Source organism: Colobus angolensis, unplaced genomic scaffold (assembly GCF_000951035.1).
Source record: "Colobus angolensis palliatus isolate OR3802 unplaced genomic scaffold, Cang.pa_1.0 Scaffold154, whole genome shotgun sequence".
In the NCBI taxonomy this organism is placed as follows: Eukaryota; Metazoa; Chordata; class Mammalia; order Primates; family Cercopithecidae; genus Colobus; species Colobus angolensis.
This window is the reverse complement of record NW_012114644.1, coordinates 4,594,616-4,601,625: the sequence shown is the minus strand read 5'-3', so window position 1 is coordinate 4,601,625 and position 7,010 is coordinate 4,594,616. Positions and strand designations below refer to the sequence as shown.

The 7,010-nt window shown below is 46.2% G+C and overlaps 1 protein-coding gene across 1 annotated transcript in view; it reads right to left on the bottom strand.

The window, feature by feature from the left end:
- RPS19 (ribosomal protein S19) overlaps nt 1–29 on the bottom strand; it is a 12,185-nt gene extending 12,156 nt beyond the window's left edge. The window contains exon 1 of the mRNA XM_011936574.1: nt 2–29. The gene's annotated coding sequence lies outside the window, so the exon portion shown is untranslated. The remainder of the gene's footprint in view (nt 1) is intronic.
- Between the last annotated feature and the right edge of the window lie 6,981 nt (nt 30–7,010).

Here is a 7,010-nt window from a genome sequence, read left to right as displayed (position 1 = left end):
CGTGCGGCCTCCGCGCTGCCAGCCAGGGGAAAGGGAGAGACGGGGTTTCCCGGGCGCACAAGTCGGGCGTCGGATCTCGCGAGAGTTCCGAAAGCTCGCGAGAGCGGGGGTGGTGAGAGTAGAAGCTGAGGCTCCGCCTCTCTCAGGGCGAATGTGGATTCGTCCCCGCCTAGAGGGGACTATGTGTAGTCAGGGGTGGAGAGGTAAAGGGGAGGGCCAAGGGGTCGGCCGTGGAGGTCTGGGTTTCCTCCCGCCTTTCTTTCTCCAGGAGTGTAATAGAGAGAGGATAGAGAGCTCCTGTTCGGGGCTGGGGGAACTTGGCTTCGTTTGCGTCATTCGTGGCTGGAAGGAACAATGGTGGAGAAGACTATGAAGGCGAAAATACGGGGCAGGTTGGGTGGGCCACAGCTGGCGCCTCCAGCGGAACAACCCCTTTTCTGGGCGGAAGTGGCTGGTACCTGGACGGAAGTGGGAGTAGTAAGGGCGGAACTGTGACAAGGAACCTAGGGAAAGGGCGAGGAAGAAATGTGGCTGTCATCTTCCGTCCTTCACCGCCAGGAGTCGCGAGAGCGGGAGAGGGAAGCCCCACCCTTCTCAGGGCGGAAGTTACTTCAGCACCGCCGAGGCGAGCGAAAGGGGAATGAGGCGCTGGAGGCGGGGAGCAGATAAGGGCGGGACAAAGCGGCAGAGGCGGACTCTAGCAGAAGTTAGTTCAGCTCTGCCTTCTAGTGTCGGAGTCTGTTCGCTCAGCCCTTGTCTTACTTTGGCAATTTAGATTTACCTGCCCTGCTGACCTGTGTAGCTGTAGGTGGTCCATTTGCCCTCTGAGGGCTTGTCTCACCATTTAAAAAAAAAAAAAAGAGGGAGATCTCCATTTGCACATTTAAAGTTGCTGCTCTGGTTCATGGCGCATCACGTGCCCTAACAAATATTTTTTGAGTGCCTGCTCAGTGCCAGGCACAGGTACATATTATTGGGACATTTATCATGTGGCTGTAGTGCTACATGCATTATCTCATTTAATCCTTACAAGGCCCAACAAATAAATAACATGTAGTCCAATAAAATTATGTTAACTTGTTGCACGAAGGAAACACTGAAATGTGTGTAGCTATTTTCTTATGTTGGAAAGACTTTGAGAATTTAAAACATCAGAGCAAATATTAGAATTTTCCCCCACACTGATACTGTGGCTGCAAAATGTGTTAATTATTAATAAGCCAATACTCATATCTATTAGAAAAATTAAAACCAACCATGCTTCTAGCATAAGATCATATATTTAAATCAGAGTTTTGCATTCATGTAGATTATTGTTGAAACCTATCACATACTGTTTCTAAAACCTGAGAAAATATTTTCATTATCTCAATTATTTTTCCAGAACCAGCACAAACGTATTTGCATATGTATTCAAAGTGGGTAATATACGCATGTCTAACTGGAAATCTCCATGTACTTGGGTAATTTATATTCACTTTTTATAATTTAATTAATTAATTATTATTTAATTTTTTGGGGGGATGGTGTCGTGCTCTGTCGCCCAGGTCGGAGTGCAGTGCTGTGATCTTGGTTCACTGCAACCTCCGCCTCCCAGGTTCAAGCGATTCTCTGGTCTCAGGCTCCCAACTAGCTGGGATTACAGGTGCCTGCCACCACACCTGGCTATTTTTTGTATTTTTATAGAGACTATTTTTCATCATGTTGGCCAGGCTGGTTTCGAACTCCTGACCTCAGGTGATCCACCTGCGTCGGCCTCCCAAAGTGCTGGGATGACAGGTGTGAGCCACCGTGCCTGGTCCCCACTTTTAATAATTTCTAATGTCAATTCTGAATCATTTACACATAATTCATTTGAGTCATTTCATTAAATTAAATTAAATTTTTTTTTTTTTAAAGCTCTCCAGAGGAGCTCTGGAGTGCCTGACCAAGGGAAGAGACGGTGAATACAGGATTTTGGGAAGAGTGAAGCTTAGGTAAAATTTATATAAAGCAGAGTTTTGATGGACATAAGGCAAAGCAGGCATGTATTTATGCAATGGAGCTAACATCATGCCTGGGCTAGGAGCAGACCCAGGATTCTGTTTCCTTGGACATTAGAAAGTTTAGATAAATATACAGTGTTGTTTCCAAAAACCACTTCTCTGAAGCTCTCACCCGAGTTAGAGATCATGATTGCTTCTCTGTGTCAAAGTGACTTAGACTTTCCAGGTAAGAATGAGATGTCCCATTCTCACTATTGTTATGATTTTAAAGAGCAAAATTCTGGCAGTCTGTGATTTTAGAGAACACAGTTTCTCAGCACTGTGTCCCTGGTGTTAATTTTTGTACGTTAGTTTTTACAGGCTCATAATTTGTCAACTCTGTGAGGTGGTTATAGACCAGTCAACTGAGCCTTAGAGTCAAGTCATTCGTCCAGGGTCACATAAGGTTAAAGCCTGAGCTTGAATCTGAAGCCACAACTGAAGATGCTCAAGCTCTTTCAATAAACTTTTTTTTTTTTTGAGACAGAGTCTCGCTCTGTCGCCCAGGCTGGAGTGCAGTGGCGTGATCTCAGCTCTGCCTCCTGGTTTCATGCCATTCTCCTGCCTCAGCCTCCCTAGTAGCTGGCACCACAGGCGCCTGCCACCATGCCCGGTTAATTTTTTGTATTTTTAGTAGAGACGGGGTTTCACCGTGTTAGCCAGGATGGTCCTGATCTCCTGACCTTGTGATCCGCCCAGCTTGGCCTCTCAAAGTGCTGGGATTACAGGTGTGAGCCACTGCACCTGGCCTCAATAAACTCTTTAAACACAGTTTTAAAAATGGGTTGAGTACCTACAAACAGTGGGATATCATTCAGCACTAAAAAGAAATGAGCTGGTCAGGAGCAGTGGTTTACGCCTGTAATCCCAGCACTTTGGGAGACTGAGACGGGAGGATTGCCTGAGCTTAGGAGTTCTTGAACAGCCTGGGTGACACGGTGAAACCCTGTCTTCATTAAAATACAAAAAATTAGTCAGGCGTGGCGGCCTGTGCCTGCAGTCCCAGCTACTCCAGAGACTGAGGCAGAAGAATCGCTTAAACCTGGGAGGTGGAGGTTGCAGTGAGCTGAGATCATGCCACGGCACTGCAGCCTGGGTGACTGCATTTCAAAGAGTGAGACTCCATTTCAAAAAAAAGAAAAAAAAAGAAGCTATTAAGCCATGAAATGATATGGTGGATTTGGGAGGCCGAGGTGGGCAGATCACTTGAGGTCAGGAGTTAGAGACCATCTTGGCCAACATGATGAAATCCCATCTCTACTAAAAAAATTCAAAAATTAGCTGGGTGTGGTGATGCACGCCTGAAATCCCAGCTACTCAGAAAGATGAAGCACGAGAATTGCTTGAACCTGGGAGGCAGAGGTTGCAGTGAGCCAAGTACACTGTACTCTAGCGCTACTGCGCTCCAGAGCAGGACACTGTCTGCCTCCCCCTCCCCACCACCCGGCCAAAAAAAAGATATGGTGGAACCTCAAATGCCTTACTAACTGAAAGAAGCCAATCCAAATGTATGATTCCAAATATATGACGTTCTGGAAACATGCAAAATTGTGATGACAATAAAATGATAAAATGATAATTGGTTGTCGGGTTGGAGGGATGGAGGGATGAATGGGTGTTGTTTAGGGCAATGAAACTATTCTGTATGAAACTGTAATGGTGGATACGTGTCATTACATATATGCCAAAACTTGCAAAATATACAACAAGAGTGAACACTGATGTAAACTGCGGACTTTGGGTGATAATATTGTGTTCCTTGATTGTAGCAAAGGTACCACTCTGGTGTGGAATGTTGATAGAAAGGGAGGCCATCCCTGTGTGTCGACATGGGGAATATGGAAATTCTGTACTTTCCACTAAATTTTGCTATGAACATATATAATATATATATAACACACATAGGTATGTGTGTGTATATGTGTTGTTACATATATACACACACACGTATGTATGAGACAGTCTTGCTCTGTCACCCAGGCTGGAGTGCAGTGGTGTAATCATGGCTCACTGCATCCTCGACCTCCTGGGCTCAAGCTATTCTCCCACCTCAGCCTCCTGAGTAGCTGGGACCACAGGTGCACGCCACCATGCCTGGCTAAGTTTTGTATTTTTTGCAGAGGGGGGTTTTGCCACGTTGCCCACGCTGGTCTCGAACTCCTGAGCTCAAGCAATCCTCCCACTCTGGCCTTCCAAAGTTCTGCGATTAGAGGTGTGAGCCACTGCATCTGGCCTCCGTTGTTTTTAATAACGTTTTTGTTTTTTTTTGGTTGGGTATGGTGGCTCACAACTCTAATCCTAATATAACAACAAGAAACAAAAATACACACACACAAACAAAACAACTCTAATCCCAGCACTTTGGGAGGCTGAGGCAGGAGGATCGCTTGAGCTCAGACATTCAAGACCAGCCTGGGCAACATAGTGAGACACTGTCTCTACAAAAATAAAAATTAGCCTCACATGGAGGTGTATGCTTGTAGTCACAGCTACTCAGGAGGTTGAGGCTGGAGGGTCACTTGAGCCTGGGAGGTTGAGGCTGCAGTGAGCCATGACTGTGGCACTGTACTCCAGCCTGGGTGACAGAGATTGTCTTAGAAAAAATGGTTTGAGGTCAGACAGTTCATATTTTGATGAGCAGAGGGGAAGCATTGGAGTGTGTTAACACAGGAGGAAAAAAACAATTCCTAAGGAATCAGACAGAATGTATTTTACTCAGTCATTTATTCTGAGCTTCCAGGGAGGAGCTGCAGGCAGGCCCTCTGATCCGAGAGTGCTTATTCTCTGAGGGGGAGACATAGATAGACATAGATAGGTACAGCTCAGGGTGATCAGGGCTATGAAATAGGGATCAGTGGCCTCTTGGGAACATAGGGAACTCTGCCTGAGAGGCTTAACATATTATTTTGAGTTGGATGAAAAGGATGCACTTTGCTTTTGTGAAGAGTTCAGGATCTTGTGAAGGCCCATGCAGGGTAGGGGTTATAGGACTCTATTTATGCAAACGTGTCAGGGCTGCAAAGCCAGCTACGCAATGGAACAGGGGTGCAGAATGAGGCCTATGTGGACCAAGCAATGAGGGTCTATGTATAGGCTGGATGGGGATAAGTGTATGATGTCAGTTCAACGTTGGACTAGAATTGAGGTCAGGAATGGAGCAAGTTAACATAGGGCTGAAGTGAAAGGAGCATGGACTCCCAAAGGGCAGAATGTGAAATAAGCTCCTGAAATAAAACCTGGGTGGCTGTTGGGAGGAGTCTTGTGAGGAGAGAGAGCAACAGGGACGGTGCTTCATATTTGGGACCTCATTGGTTAAGTAAGTCTGCAGAGTGCCAAGAGGGTACACAAAGAAGGCTTAGGAGGGAGATGATTTACTCAGCACTTTATTGGACCATGGTAATACCTTTCCCTGCCTGGCACTGGGAACTGGGAAAGGGGGCGGGATAGGAAACAGTGCTCACAGTCTATTATCTGTAATCTCTCAGAGCTGAGAAGAGGCCAGGAGCCTACTGGCTCCCTACAACCACAGGTGAAGAGTGCTGCACTGGAACAGGCAACAGCTTAGAAGCATGAGCAACTCTTAAATCTGCCCCTTTCCCTAAGACTGACATCTGCAGAAGCTCAGGCCCTTTCCCTCGGGCACTAATGGGGGACCCTAACAATTTGAAAGATAAAGTTGGCCTGGCCAGTGGTGTGAAAAGCCTTGCCCAGGCCAGGTACTGAAGGAGAGGTGGACTGCAGAGAAATGAGAAGGGCCTGTAAGGAGGGGCCTGCTCTCTAGTCTACTCCTTCCCACAATCTCCATCACTTCCTCTTTTCCTCCCCTTTTCATGCCATCCTTTAACCCCAAATTATACTTTCTCTTTTATCCTTCTCAGCTGTGTGACCTTGGTGTACAGAGGACCCTTGGTCAGTGCTGAGTAGCAGAGTCTCAGCCATGTTGCATGTTCCAGTGCTTCCTTTCTCTGTGACTTTGTGGCCTTGGTCATCTGTCACTAGGAAGGCATGGGACACTAAGTCTTAGGCAGGTCTATTAAGGAGCAATCATATGTCTAAGTTATAGCTAAGGGGAGGGAAGAAGGGTGTGAAGCCGACTTTGGTCTCCTGATATCTCAGTACCTCCTGAGAAGCACTGCAGGTTTGTTACTCTGTAATCTGTTAGGGAGAAGAAGAAACCCACCCTCTCAAAATCCCAAACAAGAAAGAACAAGTTGTAATTGGATGTCATCACCATCAATCATCTTGAGTAAAACAAGGGGTGTAGGTAACATCAGGAAAAAGAGTCAGTGATCAAGTACATCCCTTGAGCCCCTTCTAAGGGTGAGAAGGGGGTCTCCGGGTCTTCACATCTTTGGAATAGCTCAACCGGTTTTCCTGTGTACGGAACAGTTCAAGGAGAAGGACTTGATACCAGAGGACTACGAAACAAATGCAGGTAAGATCTTATTCTTAATATACCTTGAGGAGAAAAATAAGACTTTTTTGAAAAACTCTTGACTGGTATCTGTCTTCTGGAGTCCTGATTGGGGAAAGGAGTGGTGTATCTTTCACTCTATGCTTTTATTTATTTATTTTATAGAGACAGGGTCTCCCCTTGTTACTCAGGCTGGTCTCAAACTCCTGGGCTCAAGCGATCCTCAGGCCTCAGCCTCCCAAAGTGCTGGGATTACAGATGTGAGCTACCACACCCGGCCCAATGCTTTATAAACATTATTAACTAATTTGGAGCCTGGCAAAGAGAAGGAACACTCCTCCGATCTCTGCCTAGAAATTTCCCCTAAAACACTTGGGCAAGTCACTTTGCCTCTTTAAGCTTGTTTCTTCACTTGTAAAATGGGAACATCATGCATAACTCAAATAGAGTGGGTGCTCAATAAATGGTAGTGTTTCTTTCTTTTTTTTTTTTTTTTTGAGACGGAGTCTCGCTCTGTCACCCAGGCTGGAGTGCTGTGGCCGGATCTCAGCTCACTGCAAGCTCCGCCTCCC